The sequence below is a fragment of the Eulemur rufifrons genome, chromosome 30, assembly GCF_041146395.1.
Source record: "Eulemur rufifrons isolate Redbay chromosome 30, OSU_ERuf_1, whole genome shotgun sequence".
Lineage (NCBI taxonomy): Eukaryota > Metazoa > Chordata > Mammalia > Primates > Lemuridae > Eulemur > Eulemur rufifrons.
The window spans coordinates 121,357,507-121,383,170 of record NC_091012.1 but is presented as its reverse complement, the minus strand read 5'-3'; positions in this window follow the sequence as shown (position 1 = coordinate 121,383,170).

Here is a 25,664-nt window from a genome sequence, read left to right as displayed (position 1 = left end):
TTTGGCAATACGTGGTATGGTCAATCTTTTTAATTGTACATATTCTAAAAGGATTGTAGTAGTATCTCATTTGGGGTCTTAATTTTTATTTCCCTAATTTCTAATGATGTTGAGCATTTTTTATGTACCTCTTTGCCATTCATGATTGTACTTTGTTGAATTGTCTGTTCAAACCATCTGCCCATTTATATTGGGTTATTTGTTTTCTTATTGAGTTTTAAGAGTTCTTTATAAATGCTGGATACTGATCCTTTATTACTTACATACTTTGCCAATATTTTATCCCTTTCTATGGACTGTCTTCTCATTCTCTTAGCACTATCTTTTGAAGAACGGATGTTTTTAACTTTGGTGAAGTCAAATTCATCATTTGTTCTTTTATGGATTGTTCCTTTAGAGTTGTATCTAAGAAATCATTGCCTAGCTCAAGATCACAAAGGTTTTATCTTATGTTTCCTTCTAGAATTTTTATAGTTTTGGATTTACATTTAGATTGAGGACCCATTTTTAGTTAATTTTTTTACATGGTGAAAGGAATTGCCCAGAGGTTTTGGGTTGCTTTGTTCGTTTTGCTCTGTGTTGTTTTGTGCATGTATGTATATATTTCCAATTGTTCCAGTATAGTATGTTGAAAAGACTATCCCTTCTCCACTGAATTGCTTTTCCACCAAGGCTCACAATTAGTGGCTTACATATGTTGGGGTCTATTGTTGGTATTTCTATTCTGTTTCACTGATCTATTTGTCTATTTCTATGAAAATATTACACTGTTATGATTACTGTAGTTTTGTAATAAGTCTTGAGATCAGGTAGTATTAGTCCTCTAAGTTTGCTTTCTTTTGCTAAGTCATTTTGGCTATTCTTGGTCCACTGAATTTCCATACTAATTTGATAATTAATGTATCAATTTATATAAACAAATCCTGCTGGGATTTTGATGAATCTAAAGATCATTTAGGAAGAAATGATATCTAAATCATCTTATTTTCCAATCCCTAACTCTTTTATTTCATTTATTTCCCATACTGCATTGGCAGGAACCCCTGTTACAATGTACAATAAAAACAGAAATAGCAGCTATTCTTACCTAGTTCTTAATAGCCAACGTTTTTCTACTAAGTATGATATTTGTAATGGTTTTGCTTTTTATATATCCTTTATCTAGTTTGCTAACATCTCTTTTATCATGAATTAATGTTGATTTTAACAAAATATTTTCTATGTTAATTTAGATATGATTTTTCTCACTTAATCTGTCAATGTGGTATGCCAGTCCTTGATATAATTGGCCTCAGATTTATTTTTCACTCTTTCCTTGCTCTGTTCTCCAGTGTTTGGGAGATGACTCTTGCAGGTCACAATTCCTACATTCTCTAACATTTGACTGCTATCATGGTTCAGGCATTCTATGGCACCAACACAAAGTTAGAGTCCAGGAGGACGGGAGCAGCCAGAGTTTTTGTTTTTGTTTTTTCTTCTTCTTATCCCTCTCTGCATCAGGTGCCTTCTCTTTCAATGGTTACATCTTTATGGCTCTCACCCTCATCATAATGATCTACCATGGTTCCAGATTCTGTTGATCACAAATCCTAGGCTCCAGTAACATTATCAACTCTTGTTGCCTCTCTACCCTAGACACTGAAGTGACTTTTTTAAGTTGCTAAGTATTGGTTTGCCAACCTCTACCCTGTTTGGCTTATCTGTCACTTGAGTAAATAATTTCTTGCATCAGATTCTACCTGAGCTACACACTTAGAATAATTTCTGTTTTTCTGGATAATCTCTAACAGTTACACTTGGCTAATTACATTGATTAATTTCCCAATGTGAAACTCTCTTTTCATTCCTGGGAAAAACTCAATTTAGCCAGTAGTAGTTCAATGTGTTAAAGTCCCTTATATCACATGTAACCAAAACAAAATTTCCCTGAGAGACTGAACCCTCTTTCAAATAACTCTATGTTTCTCTTCTATTCACATTTTTCTCATAAATATTTGCACTCACTAGTATTTGCACACATACATTCAAAAATTCTAAGAACATAAGGAATACAGAGAGATATATTCAACTTGTAAAATATTCAATCACTACACATAAAACTCTATAGCACTACCTGTGAGAAACAATGCAAGTGACACTAAGAGGGATATTTATAGAAAAAAACAGAAATATTTAAAACATGCAATAATTCAAGAAGCTAGAGAAAGAATACCATATTAAACCCAAAGAAATAGAACATAGGAAATAATGAAGACAAATGCAGAAATGATGAATTAGAAGACAGTGGAGCCAACTATCAAAAGCTCCTCCTTTGAAAAGTATATACAACAGACAGTTTTATAGGTATCATCAGTTACAAAAGAAAAAATAAAAATAAGTTATATTAGTTAAATAATAATGTACAAAATACAGGTGCAGAAGGAATTTAAGTATTATAAAAGAACACTATAAATATCATTACCAAATGGTGGACAAGGAATGATTACTATATAAAGATATATTTCATCTAATGAACCCAGAAGGAATGATAGAATTAGAAAATTAACATTGTGCAACCCTTAATTAATTCATGGATAAATGTGTTAGTCTTCAAAGATTGCCTACATCAACAAAAAGGGAGACAAATATTCTCCCTCATAATGGATGTTACTTCCTTGTAATGGACGTTCACAATATCACCTCGAAATGATCTTTCCAAATAAAAAAGGAGAGAGGGAAAAAACTGAACTTTAATCTGATAAAACTTTTATAAATTTAAGGAAATGCTGAGGAGAAAGACACTAGTGTTGCAAACAGCAAAATCCAGACCATGTGAAACTGGACAGAACATAAAATCTGTTTTGTTTTTTATATTTTTGGTTTTTAAACCAAAAAATTACAAGGTAAAAGGGGTAATGTATGTTATGTGTGTTGGGGAGGAGGACCTATAAATTAATGGACATAAAAAGCAATGGCAATGATTAGATTTTATTTGGACTCTGGTTCAAGAAAAAAAATTTAAAAATTGATAGCAGTCAGGTAAATGTGAAAAATAACTGGATATTTAATTATACTAAGGAGTTAAGTTTTAAAGGTAGGGTAAGTGTATTTGGTTTATGCTTCTGTCTTTTAGAAACAGATACTGAAATATTTAAAGATGAAATGATATGACTTCTAGGAATTTTTTCACATTATTCCAGTGGCAGAGACAGTGCTAAGTATGAGTACAGATCAAACCAGATTGGCCATGTATTGATGATGTTGATTCTGAGTGTCAGAAATATTCTCTCTACTATTGAATATTTTTGAGAATTTATATAGTGAAAAGAATATATAGAATATATATAGCTATTAAATTTGAAATTTCTAGTGAACAAAGACCATTATTTAGGAAAATATGAATAACTCATTGGTCCAAATAAAAATAGAAAACTGTAATTGAGCAATACAAAGTGAAACTTTGGTCAAAGCTCTAGCTACCCTCAAATGTTTTAGGACCACGCAATTGGGGACGAGTTCTACCAAAATAATCAGCAAAAGACAACCCACCATCTTATGTAAGCACATCCAAAGCATACAAAAAGATGAAAAAATTTTCAACTCATTTTCCCAGGCTAGAATATATGGAAAAAATTAGCTGGGCATAGTGGCGCATGCCTGTAGTCCTAGCTACTCGGGAGGCTGAGGCAGAAGGATTGCTTGAGCCCAGGAGTTTGAGGTTGCTGTGAGCTAAGCTGACGCCACGGCACTCACTCTAGCCCGGGCAACAAAGTGAGACTCTGTCTGGGAAAAAAAAAAAAAAAAAGCTGAGAGATTGGGCACCGTGGCTCAAGCCAGTAATCCTAGCCCTCTCGGAGGCTGAGGAGGGAAGATCGCTTGAGCTCAGGAGTTGGAGACAAGCCTGAGAAGAGCGAGACCCCGTCTCTACTTAAAATAGAAAAATTAGCTGGGTGTGGTAACACATGCCTGTAGTCCCAGCTACTCGGGAGGCTGAGGCAGGAGGATTGCTTGAGCCCAGGAGTTTGAGGTTTCTGTGAGCTAGGCTGCCACCACGGCAGTCTAATGCGGGCAACAGAGCAATACTGTCTAAATAAAATAAAAATCCAGCTGAGGACACCCCGAAAAAAAAATATATTCGAGCCAAGTTCATCCACACAGAGGCAAAGATCCTAAATAAATACATGGGAAGTCTAATACAGAAGTGAATTAAATGGGGGGGGGGGAAGTCTAGGTCCAAGGAATGCAAAATAACATAACATTAGAAAAAAACTGCCTAAAATATTACCACATTAACAGATTAGATTTTTTTTTTTTTTAAAAAAAGGGCATTTGATCATGTACTGAAGTGCAGAGAAAGCTTTTGGAAAAAAATTCAACACAAATGCATGATAACATTTAGCAGACTAACATCAGAAAGGAATTTTCATTTCCTGAAATGTATTGCAAACAAACTTAAATGTGAAATGCGAAATTCAGGAGCATTCCCATTCAAGTAAGGAACAAGACATAGGAGTATGCTACATAAATAGCCAGAGAATAAGAATACAAAAACAAACAAAATTAGAAATATTAAAAAGAAATAGAAATTATCTGGTGAAAACATGATTACCATTTTAGAAAATCCAGAGGAAAAGGCCACAGGCTATCCAAGTAAGTAAGTGACTTCCAAAAGATGGTGTATAGATCACAATAGTAAAATCAAGAGCCTGCCTGCACAAAGCAGTGATATTAGAACATGTATATTATACATTTGTTACTGCAAATGAGATCAAAATTAAAATGAATGTCACTACAAAGTACAATGCAATGTTAGATTAGGTCAAAAGATCTGGATCTCACCAAATTACGCAGATTTGTGTCTTCTCTGTAGAAAGTAGATCTTTTAGAACAAAAAGTTCCCCAAAACCTAAATTTGGCTAGTGAAGAGACTCCGTGATCACTTTGCACTTTCTTTCACAACTCATAACCTGTCTTGGGCCCCTACCTTGTGTTGCACCCTCTCCATCTCACGTCAAGCCAGGGATGCAAACCCATCATCTGTAAGGGTTGAAGTTGAGAAACTGTCAAGAATACTGCTTGTTGGTTATTTCTTCAAGGAACCTTTAATCAATGAGCCAGGAGCCAAAATATGGATACACTTCAGAAAAAAGGACTTACAGTACCACCCACTCCACAACACAGGGGGCACCACAAAGTTCTACCCTGTATCACGCGGCCCCTACTAGTTGCCTTGGGAAACCGTAGGAAGGAGTGACCGGATATCCGCACACCGGCTTCCGTCTTTGAAGTTTGAAGGAGGTGAGACGTTCGGTGAGAGGGGTGGCGTCAGATCCACAGAGGAAGGCATCCAGACCCCGCCAGGCGGTAAGGCAAAGACAGTGAACAAGTTTTGAGGGGATCCTCTACCGCAAAAGAGAAAAAGTAAAAGTCCACAGTCCCTCCCCTGCCGTGAGGCGAGGAAGGCCGCCAATCCCCCCCCATCACCCCCCCCGCCCCCCTCCACCGCGCGCCAACGTGTGAACTGGGATCGCCTGAGGAATTTCACTTTTAGAGAGTCAGGGAAATGGCAGCATTGGACTAAGGTGTTGGTATCAAGCCAGCAGAGGCAGGAAGGGTCTTAGGACCTGCCAGGAGCCAATGAGGGGCCCTCCATGAGTTCTGTGAAACTTCCTCTCCGCCATAACGGACGGGTGCCCACAGAGCCCTACCCCTGTTGTCAGCTCCAGGAGATTCAGCAGTGGCACACCAGACTTCCAACTTTAGCGGCTCAAGGAGGAGAGGGTATCGGACAGCAGAGGAAGGAGTCCCGGGCACTGCCTCTAGTTTGTGAAATGCCCCTATGTGAGCTATGGGGGAAACTGGCTCCCCAGAACAGGGAAGGCCTTACGGAATCTTGTCCTTACTTACTGTCATTCCTGGAAAGTCCCCTGGCATGACTGTAAGGCCCAGGTGCCCCCTTGCTTCACTTTCTGGTGTGTGTGGGGGAGGGGTGCATAAAAGCCTTGATCTAAAGCTAGATGATTCAGGTCAGCAGAGGGAGGAGTCATCAGGGTGACCAGGAGTTAAGTTTAGTTCCCTGAGCTAGGACTGAGGGGACTTTCTCCCCCAGGACAAACAGAGCCCTACAGAGCACCACCACTGCTATGAGCCTTGGTAGTCCATCAGCAGGGTTCTCAGGCTAAGGTATCCCTCCCTTTATCCTCAGTGGTCAGAGGAGGATGCGGGTTTGTGTTTGACAGGGAAGTTGCAGGTCATAAGGGAGAGGTGACCCGCCTGGAAGCCAAAATGAGAACTGAGGGGGGCAAGCACTGCCTGTGTGGTCAGCCTTGGGAAGCCTTGGGCAGATCTGTCATTCTGAGCACACACAACCCTCCTGAAACTTCATAATCTGGGATATCAGGTGGATGAAGGCCTTGTTCTGTACACGCAGCCCTCCTGAAACTGCATACTCTGGATATCAGGTGGATGAGGGCCTTGTTCTGATTGGTATAAGGCCTCAAGTCTGCAGAGGGGAAGGTACAAGGCAGTCAAGGTGACGAGTCATGATGAGAAACCTAAGTATTGAGAACACAGGGCATTTCACAGAGCCTTATACCTGCTGTCATTCCTGACCAGGGTCCCTGGGGAAGGATATGTCTGAGGCCTCCATAATATCCTCATCAGGAGTCTCAGGGATGTGAAGGCCTTGCTTTGAGGGGATAGGTCTCAGGTCAGCAAAGGAGTGGAATCAGGCCCTCCAAGAAGCAAAAACGTGAGTACTCTGAATGAGCACTTAAAACTCTGATTATGCCAGGACAGGGGGTCTCACAGAGCTCTGCCATTACTGCCATTCCAGGGTGGAAATGTGGAATGCAGATGTGGTCAGGTGAGATTCCCCCTCAATTCCTCGTCCAAGCAATCAGGGACATGAGGGCTTTGGAATTAGGCAATCAGCATCAAAACAGTTAAGCAGAGAGATCACAGGTCTGGCCAGAAGTCAAGGTGATGGCCCTGAATGCAAGTTGAGAGAAACATCCTTTATCTCAGAACAGAAGAGGTTTCACAGGGTCTGGACCTGCCAGACACTGTGTCAGCCCCAGTAAGGTGCTGGTAAGACTGGAGGCCTTAGTTAGACACACTCTAGTTACTTCCACAGGGTCCTCAGGGGAAAGGCTCATGGGAGAAGAGGAGCCTGTGGGTTCCTTGAGTAGTTCCCTCAAGGAAACCTGCAGAGGCAGCTTTCAGTAAAACCAAGGTGATTTCTCCATGCTGAAGGGGATCATGTCGTTTTATCTCCTTTCCTCCAGGTCACTGAATCATCTGCTCTCTATCTCAAACTCCTGCTTACTGTCTCTTTCTAGAGTCATCATGCCTCGCGGTCAGAAAAGTAAGCTCCGTGCCCGTGAGAAACGCCGCCAGGCTAGAGAAGAACACAAGGATGTGGAGGGTGCTCAAGCCACTGTAGCAGAGAAAAAAGAGTCTCCCTCTTCGTCATCTCCTCAGTGCAAAGATACTCTGCAGACGTCATCTGCTGCTGGAACACCTAGCAATCAGCAAGAGCCTGCGACAGCCTCATCTACCACTACTGCTGCTGCAGCCGCTTCATACACAAGATCTAATGATGAAGGTGCCAAAAAGCGAGTTGAGGAAAGGCCAAAAGCTTCACAGGCCCAGAATGCCATTAAAAGCTGTAAAAAAGATCCCATAGAAGATAGGGTTGCTATGTTGGTGCATTACCTGCTGTACAAGTATCAAGTGAAAGAGCCCATTACAAAGGGAGATATTCTGAGAAATGTAGTCCAGATGTATAAGAGTCACTTCCCTGAAATCCTGAGGAGAGCTTCTAATCACCTGGAGCTGGTCTTTGGCCTTGACATGAAAGAAGTGGATCCCAACAGAAACACCTACGTCCTCGTCAACAAACTAGAATTAACCTACGATGCAAGCAGAGGTGTGCCTAAGACTGGCCTGCTGATGATTGTCCTGGGCGTGATCTTCACAAAGGGCAATCGTGCCACTGAGGAGCAAATCTGGAGAGTCCTAAATACGATGGGGGTATACGATGGGAGAAAGCACTTCATCTATGGGGAGCCCAGGAAGCTCCTCACCGACGAGTTGGTGAAAGAAAAGTACCTGGTGTACCGGCAGGTGGCCAACAGTGATCCTCCACGCTATGAATTCCTGTGGGGTCCAAGATCCCATGAGGAAACCAGCAAGATGAAAGTCCTTGAGATTTTGGCCAAGATCCACGATACCGTCCCGAGTGCCTTCCCAGCCTGTTATGAAGAGGCTTTAAAAGATGAGGAAGAGAGAGCCAAAGCCAGAGTTGAAGCCAAAGCTCGTACCGCTGCCATGGCCAGTGCCCGTTCCAGAGTCAAGTCCAGCAGCCTTTCCTGCCGTAAGTGAAGGCTGAGGAAGGGTCTTTACTATGTTTATGAAGAGGGCAGCTAATGTTCTCATTAGTGGAGGGTTGGCTAAAGCTGGTGACAACACAATATATAACATATGTTTTCTTGTACTATGTGGTAACTTGGATATTTGTTTAAATGTTGTTTCTTTGAATAGAAGGTTTAAAGTAGCTTCAGCATCCATGATTATAAGTGATACAAGTCATACATTTATTGATGTTAATAAGATACGAATTTTACTATTTTAAAGAGCAGATAGGGAAATTTTCATCTTTTATTTAGTGATCTTGAACAAGATAACATAGTAATGGATTCGACATTTTCTTGGAAATGTAAAAGGAACCAGCAGTAAAATAGTTGGGATCAAGAAATAGAGGGGTAAAAATGTAAAAGATGATAAATTCTTGAATTTCCTTATCACATTTACTGTGTTCTTTAAAAACTGTAAAATTAAGAGGTATACTTGGATATAATTAGCTTATTCAACAATGTAGGAGAAAGTATGTCTTAATAAAGTAGACCTCTTGCACACTGACTCATGTATTTCTCAAGCATTACATGGGCATCTTCTCTTTGGAAAGCTCTCTGCTAGTACTGAGAATGTCAGGATAAATAAGACCCAACCGTGCCCACTGAATTTTAGAGTCTAAGAGCAGCTGTCATGTAAGGAACATGGTGAGATATACTCTAAGACATAAAGGACAAGTCAAAAAGAAGTGGGAGGATCCAGATGAGAGCAGTCAAGTGCAAATGCCCAGAGGCAAGTGGGTTTGGGACCTCAGGAAACTGCAAATCCTTCAGTGTCCGTCAGTTTTATGTTAGGCTGAGTTGTGGGTGGATTGAGGCTGTGGGAGTGGTAAGTGGGGGTAGAATGGCTAAAAGGTGTGTCCAGAGTTAAAAGACTAACTCCTGGAATGGAGAACTCTTTTAGCAATTATTTTGGAGCTATGGATAAACCAGAGAGAATCCTCCTCCTAAGGCAGGAATATGAGGTGTCCTACATCCTTTTCCAGTGTCATTTTTCCAGCGCACATGGGAACGGTGCACAAACTGTTTTATGCACAGCTCCAGGGAGTTTCTAAGAAATAAGAGGGATATCACTTGACATTGGATGTGCTCAGAAGTCAACCTTCTGACAATGTTTGTTCTGGCCTGGGAGAGACAAAGCCTGCTATATGAACAGGGCATTTTATTATTAAGTTGTCTTGAGTATAAGTTGGCAAATTCTTAAGTGAGAGCTAGATTTTTGATGAGAGTGAAATAAATGAAATTAAGGTGGTTTGAATGGAAGGACAGTTGGGAAGGATGCAATGAGTTAGTCCTTGACACAAATTCTAGGAGCCTTAAATTGCATCCAACTGGGGAAGACTTTCCCTACTCACAAAAAATAACATATCAACCAAAGTTTACATAGTAAGTATCTTGGTTTTACTTACCAAGTAGCATTTTGGCTGATTTATGTGCCATATCATAGAGTGCTACATATTCTATGACATATCTTGGTTTAAAAAAAATCACAGAGCACATTTTGGTAGGGTGTGGGGTCAAAATAATAATAGCAATAAATGCCGGTTGTTAAATATGCAATAAATTTCAGGCATTGTGCCAAGGGCTTGCATACATTACATACATCTCAGGAGTCCCACAAGGCAAGGCTTATCAAGTTCACTTCACAATGAGCTTGAGCCTCATAGTGCTTTGCAATTTTCCTGACTTCACATGACTCCTAAATGTCAGAATTAGAATTCTAGTCTGAATTCCTTGAGAGCCCATACTGTTCAACTCCTTCCTGGATCATGCAGATGTTCTGTCTCTTAATTCATTTATTTCCTCATTATTGAACAATATGTCTAGACGATGAAATAAAGGAACCTGTGGCCAATGTAATACTTTAGGTGTAATACCTAAAGAACAAAATGAGAATTGAACACCATTTGAGGAATGCCTATGGGCCTCATTTGCCTAGGGTCTACCCACCTCTAGCCCCAGTGTTTTTTTTTTTTTTATTTCAGCTTATTATGGGGGATACAAAAGTTCAGGTTACAAATGTTGCCCATGTACCGCCTGTCCCCCCAAGTCAAAGCTCCAGGTGTGTCCATTCCCCAGACAGTGCGCATTGCACTCATCATGTAGGTATATCGTTTTTTAAAAGCTAACTTTGCCAGGTGCTGGCACATGAGACCAGACCCAGCACTTCCTGAATTACATCACTCTTTCCTGAGTCTGCCCCTGTGGGCCCTTGTGCTCAAATCCTGACCAGCTGCCCAGCTCTTCCCTGCTTCCTTCCATGAAGGCTGCAGCCTACTCTCTGTGGGAAAAAAGGCCGAGTAACCTCCCTTTCTCCTGGCTTAGAGCACTCCAACTTCCTGCAGATGTCCCCTGTCTGTCACGTGACTCTTTGTGGAATCCCTCTGATACAGTTTGGATGTTTGGTCACTCCAAATCGTGTTGAAATTTGTTTCCCAGTGTTGGAGGTGGGGCCTGGTGGGAGGCATTTGAGTCATGGGGGCAGATCCCTCATGAATGGCTTGGTGCACTCCTTGTGGCAATGAGTGAGTTCACATTGTATTAATTCACACAAGAGCTGGTTGTTTAAAAGAGCCTAGCACCTCCTCCTGTGTCTCTCTTGCTCCCTCTTTCACCATGTGACACATCCACTCCATCTTTGCCTTCTGCCTTGATTGGAAGCTCCCTGAAGTCTCACCAGAAGCATATGCTGACATGATACTTCCTGGACAATCTGCAGAACCGTGAGCCAAATAAACCTCTTTTCTTTATAAATTACCCAGCTTCAATTATTTCCTTTATATCAATGCAAAACAGACTAATACACCTTCTGATAACAACCTCTTCTACATAATTGTTTATTATATACTTTGGCAGTGAAATTTACATGCCTGCTCATCTGCTCTGGCTGCTTCCACCACATTCAAAATTTTTTTCCAAATCTACTTGTGAGTAGAGTCAGAATTGGCACAGAATCTACTGGTTCTTGAAAGAGATCCCTGAAGTTAGTGAGGAGGTTTAGAAAGCAGATGAGGTTATAAAGAGAGGAGAATCTGGTGACTTGTTTGAGACTGGCCACTGAATCCATACACTGATGAGTGAGCTTAACTAAATGGTAAAAAAGCCTCTTTTGGAAGTGGCAGATTAGGAAGGACCTAGGAATCACTATGTAGCAACCATGTCTAGAATATGGATTCTTAAAAAAAGGATATAGTAAATTTCTATGCTGACATAACAAATGTCATCCACTAAGGGACATAAAATAAAACACATTTATTATCTCACACTTCTGTGGGTGAAAAATATGGGTTGGTTCTGCTGGTTCATTTGCTTAGGGTTACACAAGCCCAAATCAAGCTGTCAAAGCCTGGCTTCTTTTTGGGAGGCGCTGGGAATCAACTCATTCCAAGCTTATTCAGGTTGTTCTATGAGGAATACAGTTTTTTGTGGTTGTAAGAGTGAGAAGTGAATTTCCTTACTGGCTATCAGTTGGAGCTACCATAGTTCCTTGAAGCCTCTCTCCAGCATTTGCATGTGGGCCCGTATTTCTTGAGTCAGAAATGGCACACTGATTTAGGGGGACAAGATGTCCAACTAGAGACATTGCTTACCAGACTGCCTCGGAGGGAAGGAAGGGTTTCAGATAAAGGAAAGGAGAGAAAGGACTGGAGCTTGCCAGGGACTTCATGGAGGAAAACTGAGAAGAGAGAAGGAAGAGGAAAAAGGAAACAAAGACATTGGTGAAGATCAAACCCAGAGAGACTCAGAGCCTAGTGAAGGGGTAAGGGGGGGAATCCTTTTCTCCTTCCCAAACTCCTTTGGTGATCAGCAGGCTACCAAGTTACTTGGAAATTTTTCCGCCTCCATGAGCCCAAGCACTGCAGCAACCACAGAATTGTGGGGAGAACTTGCATGATCCCAGAGCTTGGACATTCCATGTGGGATTCCCCTCCAAGGAGAGCGACCGGAGAGGCTGGAGAGCCAGATTTTTTCCATTCAGGCACTTATCCTCCCGCACCCCTCCCCTGCCTACTGTGACCAGGATAATAGTTTGAGCCAAGAATTTGCCAAGCAGCCACCTCTGCCCTGCTGGCACATCCTCCAGTCTGAGGTTTCCACAGAGAGTGGGGCCCATGCCTTTCCCCTTGAGAACCTGCAGTAGACCTGGGGTGCCTGATCTGGGAGCTCCCTGCCCACTGACATTTCCCAGAGATGCACATCAGCAGGTCACTCATGCAGGCTGGATCCCATGCCCCCAGGACTTGAGTGAGTTGCAGGGGGACAAGGGGGGAGATTTGGGAGCTGGACTCAGGAGGTGAGGGAGCCCAGGTGCGCAAAACTGATGGAATCATACAGTGGGGGGTCCAGACAGGCAATCTGGGGGAGTGCCCATCCCCCCACAGAAAAGCTGCAGGCTGGACTAGGGTGGGTCCTCTAGGTGAGTGCCATAGCAACTGAGTGCAGCACATTCAGGCACCATTCACAACCAGACACTTGAGGGCAGGAGTAACACAAGGGGATGGAGCTCACTTCTAATAACCAGTTGGGGAAATTAGCCGCTTCCTCAGGAGCAGCCTTTCCAGTTTGGAAAGCCTGCCTTGAGCCTCCTCCCAGCAGCTTTCCCTAGCAGCCAGAAAAATGACCTTGGAGCCCTGCATAGTCTCAAAGCTGAGTTGTTGGATTAGGGTGAACCCCTGGTGGGAAAGATCCTAGCCTGTGACGCCATAGCAACTGAGTGTGGGGTGTTCAGGAACCCATTTGCAACCAGACCTGGAGGGCAGGGGTAACACAAGAGGGGTGGAGCTCACTCCCAACAGCCAGTTGGGGAATTATGACCCCTTCCTCAGGAGCAGTCATCCTGTTTTGGAGAGCCTGCCTTGACTCTCCTCCCAGAGGCTTCCCCTAGTGGTCAGGAAAATGACCTTTGAGCTCTGCCAAGGCTTTGAAAGGCTGTATCTACTTGGATGTCCGACCTTCACTTCAAACTCGATGCGGACAAAGCCACACCCATCTTCTTTTTTTTATTTTTTTATTTTTTTGTCATTTTTTTAATTCTTATTTCAGCATATTGTGGGGTACAAAAGTTTAGGTTATACATATTGCCCTTGCCCACCCCGCCCCCCCACCAAGTCAGAGCTTCAAGCGTGTCCATCCCCTAGACAGTGCGCATTATGTATATATGCACCCATCCCCTCCCCCACCCACATCTGCCCGACACCCGATCAATGTTATTCCTGAATGTGCTCTTAGGTGATGATCAGTGAAACCAGTCTGACGGTGAGTACACATGCACACCCATCTTCTGATTAATACAATCTGCATTTTACTGTTCTCCACATTTCCATTCTCCTTAGAATAATTTATTCATCCTCCTCTTTCAGGACTTTGATTCGATCTATCCTCAAGTGAGTTATTTTTTCTTTCACCTTTTTTAAAATTTTAAATTGTCTTCTAATTCCTACTTCCAACATCCTTGCCCAGACTTTAGTGCCTCCCTCCAGCATCATGCCGTCATGTATGTAAGATGCTCAGTGAGGCAGATGCCTCTGGTTGCCTATTAAGTATCTATTTTCCCTTCCTCCCTTATTAAAAAAGCTGCAAGATATACAACTATTAATATTATGTACCCATGATAGTTAAAAATAAATTAGCTCCACCAACTTAACCATGCCCAGCCTCACTCCTCCACCTACCTCTGCTGTGGTGGAGAACAAACAATCCCCTGGGAGCCACAGGGCCTCTCCTAAAACTTTGAGCATTCAAGTGCTCCTCCTGAGGAACTAGAGCTTATTGCAGACACATAAGTGCATCTCTGTGGTTGGCTTTCCTGCAAGCATCAAGCAATGACAAGGAGAATAGCTCTATGGCTCATTACAGCATCTACCAACACAACCAAAGAGGGTGTGGCTGATTCTTACTCACAAGCATCACCCACCACCTCAGAGATTAAGCTGGGGTTCCCAATACAATTCACACTGGGAGAGGTGAAGACAGCAAGATAGAATCAACCCAAGGGGGACACTGCTTTTCAGGAGAGAAACAAAAGATACAGGCAGCTTGATCTGTGAAGGGTCTCCCTCTTCCTGAAGACCTCTGGACTGATCGGGGAGCTGCTCAGAGTCTGTGCAGAGACATTACACCACAGAGCAGGTGTAGCAGATTTCTGATGCCTGCCAATCCAAGGTTTCTCCAACTTCACCATCCTGATCACTCTGGAAAATGAAGCCAGGTTGACCCAGGACCCAGCCTTCCAGCAACAGCCTTTGCATCCCCCGCACTGGGCTGAGGAGGGAACAGATGCTCCCTCGTGTTGTGCCCTGTGACTGGGGGCCGAGGATGCCTCCTCCCCAGCATGGGAGCTGAACAGACGAGGAGCCCAAGATGCCACAGATACCACTTGGGAAGCCTGGGGTGACTGCCTCAGTGGGTCCTAGGTGTGGGGGGAGAACCTTGGCCTACCAGCAGCTTCGGCCTGCCTATGCAGACCCTGGCCCTCTGAGATAAATGCCTGCCTGTATGAATGGGCAGCAGCAGTCCTCACATTGGTAGAACAGCCCCCCATATGGGACACTCTGCCCCCAAAATCTGCAGAGCAAGATCTGTAGCTCTCACTGTGCCTGAATTCAAGGTTCTGCCCCTGTAGCTCCAGGGCTACCACTGGGCCTGCACCTCCATTATGAGATTCCAGAGATGTTCCTGAACCCCAAGACTCCACCACTGAGTCCCCACCACTACTACTGGGCCAGCAGAACCTCCCTTCCTGAGGTCCAACACTTCACACAGGACCCCCCAGAGCTGAGCAGCAATCACTCCTGGACTTGGTATGAGAGAGTCCCCAGCAAAGAGAATAGGTGCCCTGCAATCTTATTAACCCAAAGCCAAGGGAAGAGGATCCAGATGAGAAGAAACCATCAAAAGAACCCTGGCAACATGAAGAAACAAAATAGTGTGACACTGCCAAGGGAACACAATGGAGCTACAGTAGTGAACTCCACCCACAAGGAAATTGCCAAAATGACAGAAAAGGAATTCAGAATATGAAAGGCAAATAAGAATAATGGAATTAAAGAGAAGGTTGAAAACCAACAAAAAGAAGCCAAAAAATATTTCAAGAAATCAGTGGAAAGAATGAAAAAGTCACTATAGAGATAGACAATATAAGAAAGGATATAATAGGACTTAAAGAAATAAAAGAGTCATTTAGGTAATTTCAAAGCACAGAAGAATGCAGAAAGCTTTAACAACAGGCAAAACCTAGGAGAAGAAAGAATCTTAGAGCTTGAAGACAAGGCTCTTGAGATAACCCAGAAATTCAAAGAGGCAGAGAAAAGTATAAAAAACACTGAGCAATCACTGAGAGAGATATGGAACTACATGAAGTGAACTAACAGTCAAATTATAGGTATCCCTGAGGGAGAAGAAGAAAGAGCTAAAAGTATGGAAAACCTATTTGAGGAAATTATTGAGAAAAATTTTCCTGGTATTGCCAGAAATTCAGACATACAGATACAAGAGGGACATTGAACACCAGGAAGATTCATAGCAAATAGGTCCTCTCCAAGACACATGGTAATCAACCTGGCCAAAGTCAAAATGAAGGAGAAAATTCTGCAAGCAGCAACGTGAAAGCACCTAATAACCTACAAAGAAAACCCCACCAGGCTAACTGCAGACTTCTCAGTGGAAATCTTACAAGTCAGAAGGGATTGGGGCCCCATCTTCAATCGACGTAAACAGAACAACTGCCAGCCTAGAATTTTGTATCCTGCAAAACAAAGTTTCACAACTGATGGAGAAATTAAGTCTTTTCCAGACAAGCAAACACTGAGGGAATTTGCCATGACCAGACCTTACCTTCACAAAATACTCAGAACAGCACTATACACAAATCAGCACAATAGATATCCACCAGTGTAAAATCACCTAACCCCCCCCCCCAACTCACAACACTTATAAAACAATAGAACAAGAGGTAAAACAAAGCAGTAAATGACTACCCAACAGGATGAACAGGCAAACATCCCACATATTAATACTATCAATTAATGTTAACGGACCGAATGCCCTGCTGAAAAGACATAGGCTGGCTGAATGGATGAGAAAACACAACCTAAATATGTGCTATCTCCATGAAACACATCTAAACCACAAGGATGCACACAGACTCAACATAAAAAGATAGAAAAAATATTCCATGCAAATGGAAATCAAAAGGGAGGAGGTATAGTCATTCTCATATCAGATAAAATTGATTTTAAGCCAACAAAGGTAAAGAAAAACAAAAAGGGTCATTATATGATGGCAAAGGGAGCAATTCAACAAGAAGATATAAGAATTCTAAATATATATGCACCCAACACAGGAGATGCCTGATACATAAAGCAAATTTTACTGGAGGCAAGCAAAGAAATAAATAGCACCATCATAATTGCCAGAGACCTCAAAACCCCACTGTCAGAGCTCGACAAATCATCAAAGCAGAAAATAAAGAAGCAATGAACTTAAACCAAACCCTAAATTAAATGGACCTAACAGACATTTACAGAACATTCTACCCAAAAACTACCAATGCACATTCTTCTCAGCAGCCATGGGACATTTTCCTGGACTGATCATATCTTAGGCCACAAAACAGGTCTCAACAAATTTAAAAAACCCAAATCATTCCATGTACCTTCTCAGACCACATAGGAATAAAACTAGAAATCAATCACAAAATACATACTCAAATCTAAATAAAGTCATGGAAATTAAACAACTTGTTGTTGAATGATTACTGGGTCAAGAATGAAATTAAGGTAGAAATAAAAAAAATTATTTGAACTGAATGACAAAGGGGACCACAAGCTATCAAAATCTTTGGGACACACCAAAAGCATTCCTTGGGGAAAATCATAGCCTTAAATGCCTACATAAAAAAATAAATCACAAATTAACAACCTAATGTCACACCTCAAGGAACTAGAAAAAGAAGAACAAACCAAACCCAAAGCCAGCAGAAGAAAAGAAAGAACAAAGGTCAGAGCAGAACTAAATGAATTGGAAAATAAAAAATAATACAAAGGATTAATGAAACAAGAAGTTGGTTCTTTGAAAAGATAAACAAATTTGATAGACCTCTTGCTAGATTAACCAAGAACAGAAGAGAAAGGACCCAAATAAACTCAATCAGAAATGAAAAAGTAGACATTATGACTGATACTGTGGAAATATAAAACATCATCCATAAATACTATGAAAATCTCTATGCACATAAACCAGAGAATGTAATGAGCAAGCTCCTAGAAACACACAACATCCTAAGGCTCAACCAGGAAGAAATAGAACTGTGTGACCTGAATAGACCAATAAAGAACAGTGAGATTGAAGCAGTAATAAAAAACCACCCAACAACAGCAAAAAACGCCCTGGACCAGATGGATTCATAGCTGAATTCTATCAGACTTACAAAGAAGACTTGATACCCACACTATAGAAATTATTCCACAATATTGAGGAGAGAATCCTCCCCAACTCATTCTACGAAGTCAGTATCACCTTGATACCAAAGCCATGTAAGGACACAACAAAAAAAAAAAAAAAAAGAAAGAAAGAAAACTACAGACCAATATCTCTTGTGAATATATATGCAAAAGTCCTCAATAAAATACAAGCAACCCAAATTCAACAGCACATCAAAAAATCCACCAGGGCCAAGTGGGCTGCATCCCAGAGATGCAAGGATGGTTCAACATACATAAATCAATAAATGTGACTCACCACATAAACAAAATCAAAAACAAAGACCATATGATCCTCTCAATAGATGTAGAAAAAGCATTTGACAAAATCCAACACCCTTTCATGATAAAAACATTCAATAAACTAGGCATAGGAGGAACATATCTCTCTTTTTAAATATATTTGGTGGCCATTATTCTATCTTATTTGCAAAGTTTCTGTTCATGTCCTTTGCTCACTTTTTAATGGGGTTGTTTGATTTGAGATATCATCTAACTCCAGTGAGAATGGCTTTTTATCAAAAAGTCCTAAAACAACAAATGTTAGCATGGATGTAGAGTGATAGCAACACTCTTACACTTCTGGTGGGACTGCAAATTAGTACAACCCCTGTGGAAAGTAATTTTGAAATATCTCAAAGTACTGAAAATAGAAATGTCATTTGATCCAGCAATTCCACTACTGGGCATCTACCCAAAGGAAAAAAAAAAGACATTTTACAATAAAGATATCTGCACTCTAATGTTTATGGCAGCACAATTCACAAGTGCAAAGATATGGAAACAACCCAAATGCCCATCAATACATGAATGGATTAATAAAATGTGATATATATATATACCATGGAATACTACTCAACCATAAACAACAATGGTGAACTAGTATCTTTTATATCATTCTGGGTGAAGCTAGAGCCCATCCTTCAAAGTAAAAAATCATGAGAATGGGAAAACAAGGACCACATGTACTCGCCATCAAATTGGTACTAACTGATCAACACTTAGGTGCTCACATGGAAGTAATAGTCATCAGGTGCTGAGCAGGTGGGAGGGGGTGGTGGGGATGGGTAAACTCACAACTAATGGGTGCGGAGCACACTGTATGGAGGATGGGCATGCTTATAGCTCTTGCTTGGGTGATGCAAAGGGATTATATGTAACCAAAATATTTGTATCCCCATAATATTCTGAAATTAAGAAAAAAAGTAAATAAATAAATTGAAAAAAAGACGGAATATATCTCCAGAATTATGAAGGCCATATATGAGAAACTCACAGCCAACATCATACTGAATGGGGGAAAGTTGAAACCATTCCCCCTAAGAACTGGAACAGGACAAGTATGCCCATGATTGCCACTTCTATTCAACATAGTGCTAGAAGTCCTAGCCAGAGCAATCAGGCAAGAGAAGGAAATAAAGGGTATCCATATCAGGAAAGAGGAGGTCAAACTGCCATTCTTTGCTGACAATATGATCTTGTATCTAGAAAACCCCAAGATTCCACCAAGAGTCTCCTGGAATTGATAAATAAATTCAGCAAAGTCTCAGGATACAAAATCAATGTACATAAACCAGTAACATTTCTACATGCAAATAACAGTTAAACCAAGAGTCAAATCAAAGACTCAATACCATTCATAATAGCTACAAAGAAAATAAAATACTTAGGAATATACTTAACAATGGAGGTAAAAGACTTCTACAAGGAGAATTATGAAATTCTGAGGAAAGAAATCATAGAGGATACAAACAAATTGAAAAACATATCATGCTCATGGATAGCTAGAATTAATATTGTTAAAATGTCCACACTACCCAAAGTGATTTATAAATTTATTTCAATCCCCATAGAACTACCAATGTCATACTTCACAGATCTAGAAAAAGTAATGCTATGCTTCATTTGGTACCAGAAAAGAGCCCAAACAGCCAAAGCAGTCTTAAGCACAAAGAACAAATCTGGAAGCATCAGACTACCAGACTTCAAACTGTACTACAAGGCAATCATAACCAAAATGGTGCAGTATTGATACAAAAATAGAGACATAGACCAAGGGAACAGAACAGAGATCCCAGACTTAAAACCATCTACCTATAACCAACTGATCTTTGACAAAGCAGACAACAATATACACTGGGGAAAAGCAGCCCTATGCACTAAATGGTGCTGGGAAAATTGGATAGCTACATGCAGAAGAATGATAAAAGACCCCTACCTCTCACCACTCACAAAAATTAATTCCAGGTGGATAAAAGACTTAAATGTATGGCATAAAACTAAGAATTCTAGAGGATAATGTAGGAAAAACTCTACTAGATATCGGCCCAGGCAAAGAATTTGTGACTAAGACCCCAATGGCAATCATGGCAACAACACAAATTAATAAATGGGATTTTATTGAACTAAAAAGTTTCTGAATAGCTAAGGAAAAATCGACAGAGCAAATAGACAACCTACAGAATGGGGGGAAATATTCGCAAGCTATACATCTGATAAAGGGCTATAACCAGAATTTACAAAAAACTCAAGCAATTTAGCAAGGAAAAAACAGACAGACCTGTTAAAAAGTGGGCAAAAGACATGAACAGAAGCATCTCAACATAGTTCTGGAATTCCTAGCCAGAGAAGTCAGGCAAGAGAAAGAAATTAAGGGTATCCAAATTGGGAAAGAGGAAGTCAAACTATCACTGATGATATGTTCTTATATCTAGAAAACCATGGAGTACTACTTAGCCATCAAAAAGATGAATTAATGCCTTTTGCAACAATCTGGATGGAACTGCAGCCCTTTCTCCTAGGTGAAGTATCTCAAGAATGGAGAAATAAACACCACATTTATTCACTATTAAATTGGAACTAAGCAAGAGCACACTTGTGCACGGAGGGAAGTAAAACTCAGTGGAAATCAACCATGGGGAAATATGGAGGAGGTAAGGAGCAAAAACTACCTAATGGGTACAATGAACCCTATTCAGGTGATGGGCACACCTATAGCCGGGACTCAAGCATTACAAAAGCAATCCATGTAACCTAAAACATTTGTACCCCCTTAATATTTTGAAATTAACAAAAAAGGAAATGGCACACTGATCCTCTCTCAAGCTTGGAATTTCTCTAACCTCCACCTCTGCCACATTTCCCTTTTGCCTCCAGATGGAGAAATTGCTCTGTTTGTAAGGGCTCACGTAATTAGATTGGCCCATGCAGACAATCCAGTATAATCTCTCTATATTTAAGGTCACTTCCATAATTTTAATTGTATTTGTAAAGTGCCTTCAGCCATGTAACATAATATATTCATGGGTTTCAGGGATAAAGATATGGGAATCTTTGTGGAGCAATTATTCAGTCTACCACAGAGGTAGAATATGTCCCCCTGGAAGACATGCCTGCTTGGATAAGAAAAGAAATAAAGTAATTTACCATAATTCTCCTGGCTTTTGTCTGTATCTACCCCAAGGGGAAATCCTGGTCTTTCATTGTGCCTGAGGGCACCTGTACAAGTGCTCAGGTATATTCATCTTGTGTTGGGTAGCAGAGACTCACAAGTCATTATTTTGACCATGCACCAAAATAAAGGAGAAATTTCTCAGGCTACTGGGATTATAGAGATTATTGAAAAGATCAGTGCAGAAAGGTACTATTAAGTGGAGAAGGATAAACCCTCCCTGCTGAGATTTACAGATTTTACTGAAAATTAGTGTAATCTGAATTAAAAACACCTGTCACATATAGGCACTAGAAAACATTGTTGAATAGCAAGGATAGTTGATAGTCTCAGAAATTTCTTTAAGAATTAAGAGGGCTATTGTTACAACAAATTTATAATAGCTTTTTATTGAACACTTACTATGTAACAATTAATTGGAGAGACTGCAAGTGCTCATCCACTTTGTGTCTTATTCTCCATCCTTAGTTCATATGGAGGCTACATTGCCAGTCTACCTGTAGTTAGGAAAGGTCTTGTGACTACCCTTGACACTGAAATATGAGCAGAGCCATGCTTTTCCTTTTCACACCAATGCATTTGAGAGCCAGTCTGCCATCTCCATGTTTTCTGTTCCATTCAGCAGCAAAAATGGAGTACCCATGTTGAGATATGGAGCCACATGATGAACAGAGTGTGGATCCATAGGTCACATTGACAGAGACCACTTGTCAATCTACATCAAATTTTATTTGCATAATAAATAAACTTTCAGTGTGCTAAGCCATTTAGATTTCAGTCTTTTCCCATTACATCTCATACATACTTTATCTGTATACTACACAGCCACTAATCCTATTGTTAGTATTATTTAAATATTTTAATTAAAAAGAAAATTGTGCATATATTCTTGTTGCCAAAAAATTCTAACAATACAAAAAGTATCAGACTTTTGCTTCCTAAAAAATTCAATTTCTTCTCAAAGATAACCACATTTAAAAAAGTCTTGCATGTAGTATTTTGAAATTTATTCTAGGCTTTTCCTCATATAAATGTGCTAGAAAAATACACTATGAGTCTTGAACATACATTGATAACTGTGTACATATTGTTCTGCCTCTTGCTATTGTTACTGAATAAAGTGAAAGCCAAATCTTTCCATGACAACACATGTGGATCCATTTCACCCCTTTAACTAGTCCCTAGAATTCTGAAGTGTATAAATTCCATAATTAACTGATCTCCTGATGGACACAGAAGTTGTTTCTCATTTGTTGCTATGATTGATAGAACTGATATCAACACTGCAGAGCATTAATTCTTGGGCAAAAGTACATATTTTATTATAGGAAAGATGTAGAAAAGTGAAAACTGAATTAAAGTGGAAAGAGTATCATAGTGTGATGATTGTAAATTTTTATGAATATTGCAGATGTATTATGTTCCAATAATGCTGTACTAATTTATATTCTCACATAATAATGTATGTGAATAAATTAAGCTCTCACAGGCATTTTATTTTACTGACCTTTTAAACTTTGGTCAAACTTGATTGAAAATATATTGTCGTACTGTTATTTTAATTTGTATTTGCTTGTTTTCTAAGTAGGTTGAACAGAAAATAAACATAATCCCTCGCCTGTATAAAGTGAGATTTCTGCTATGATGTCTCGAACACTTGGGGGCACATGCTTTAGAATTATGATATGTCATTAAGACCTTTCTTTTTACTTTAAGAAAAAAGGATTTAGAATGACCAGGGTACAGGAAATGGGTCCAGATGGGAAAACCGCAGTTAGTGAAGAACATCCGAAGGACCTGGGTCTAGAATAATTTCCAGAATCCATGAGAGCGATCACAAGCTAAACTGAGTCCAGAGAGCTCAGGACAGATGGTAGTCAGAGACCCGTATCCAGACTTCAGCAGATAGTAAAGAAGGCACCAGGAGGAGTGAAGGTGGGGAAACTGGTGGTACGTTGGACTACTTTCATGTGTGGGCTTGGGAATCTCTGAACCATCGTTACCACTCTGTAAGTTGTAGAGTGATCTGAGTAGGCAGATGAGTTGGATGACAGGACCAGAGACATGCTCCCTTAGAACCACCCCTACCCACTTGTCAGGCAGAGTATGGCTAACTCCCCTGCATCACCCTGTGATGATATTAATGGATCCTGGGAGAACTATAGTTCTTCACTGCTCTGGTGGTTCAGTGTACCCTTGCCCATGTACCAGAGCTGAGAGCTGTCTTGATGCCCAAAAAGGAAAGAATATTTCTTCCCCTGTGTATGGGATCCTTCCTCATTTAGGCTGGATCTGGGTGGTCCTGTTGATTAATGAAAGTTAAAACAGAGCAAGTAGTATCAATAGTAGTGGTACAGAGTGTGCAGCTGTAAGAAGGGGGTACTTGGAGGGGATTCCTGAAACTAATTACCTCACTGACTCATCAAGTAAAAGGTTTAATGTGGACATATCTTGAAAAAGGATCCAGATGTTATCCCCAGCCCAGATTGCCTCCTGTTGCTCTTGACTTCTTTGAAGAACAGAGGGTAGATTTTCTATTGACGTTGCCACCAGACACTGTAGTAGGGTGCTGGTCTTCTAGGCAAACATTTCTGGGGTAGATGGAGAATCATTGTAGATGCTACAGCTTCTCATTAAATTGACTGGATGTGACAGCTATATGTGGAGTCCAAATCTCTATCTTTGTTATAACCCTAACTTGATTGAATTGAAAATTTACAAAACAAAAAAGATTCTGCACCAGGTATTTCCAAAGTTATCACATGATCTGTAGTAAAACTTATAACACCTTTCACAGTGAGATAAGAGCAATGTGGGCGTCATTCTCACACCCACAGAGGGAGAGGTCCCAGACCCTAAAAGAAGTAAAAGTGAAGGCCCAAAAGAAGTTCTGAGACAATCACTCACCCCAGAACAAACTGCCCAGCACAGACACTGCCTTCATTGCTAGCACTGCTAAGACCATACCTGGATGTTAGGCCCAGGTGCCCCCTTACTTCACCCTCTGTTGCCTGAGGATGTGGGGGTTGCAGGTTGGGGTGCTGGGGACTAAGGCCTTGTTTTAAACCTGGTTGACTTATATCAGTAGAGGGAGGATTTTCAGGATCCCCAGGAGTTAAAGAAAGACCCCTATGTGATTTCTGTCAGAGTCCCCCTGTTCCACAAAACAGAGGCCATCCCCTCATCTCTAAGAGGTACACCCCTACTCTTAGCCCTATCAGACCCCACATGAGGGTGGCTGAAATTGGCTTCTCCAACTTCCACCTTTGACTTCTCAGAAGAGTGAAGGAATTGGTCTGAGCAGGGCAGCATTAAGTCAGCAGAAAAGACAGTTCCAGAAAAGAGTTCCAGGCCCAGTCTGGAATTAAGGTAAAGATCCTAAGTGAGGTCTGAGGCACCCCCTACAACACAGGAGAGAAGGACCAACAGAATCTCACCCCTGTCTAAGCCCTGGGAGGCCCTGGAGAGGGATTACCTGCTGCAGTGCCCTTTGAATCCCAGGATCCAGGGAGTCCCCATCGGACTAGGCTTTGGCATCAGGCCAGCAGAGGCAGAGGGTGGGACTTGAGGCCTTTCAACAGTGAAGGTGAAGACTCTGAATAAGATTTCATATAACCATCCATGCCAGATTAGAAGGGCCCTACAGTTTCTAGGCTCTTGCTGTCAGGCCTGACAAGCCCATGATGGTTGTGGCTGGATGTAACATACTTTGCATTCCACTTCTGGCATCTTAGGGAAGAGAAAGAATTGGTGCCAGGGGGAGGTATTAAGTCCGCAGAGGGAGGAGTCCCAGGTCCTGCCCGGAGGTAAGGTAGGGATCCTTTTTAAGGTGTGAGGGTACCCACTACCCTAGTGGGAAGGGTCCCACAGAGCCCCATCCCTGCCATTAGCAGTAGCAGTTGCTGAGCAAAGAATACCTGACATAGCACCCTCTGAGTTCCCCCTTTGAAGATTCAAGGAGGGACAGCATTGGCTTATGGCCTCAGGCTAGGAGATGGAAGAATCCCAGGCCCTCACAGTATTAAAAGTGAGGACAATGAGGGAACCACCCACCCTAAAAGCAAGGTATTTGTATAGAGTCCTCCTCTGCTGTCAGCCCAGGAAGACCTCAGGTGGGAGTGGTTGGATTCAACATATTCTGGATTCCATTACTTGTTCATCAAAAAAGTAAAGAGCTGTAGGTCTCCAGAGGAGCTATTTCCAAGCCCTGCCATAAGCCAGTACAAAGATTTTGATAGAATTTTGAGAGCGCCTATAAGAGACAACCCCCAGAGATTCCTGATAGGCCCAGGACAGGGCCTGAAGAAGCACCCTCTGAATGAATTCTCCTGTTGAGAACTT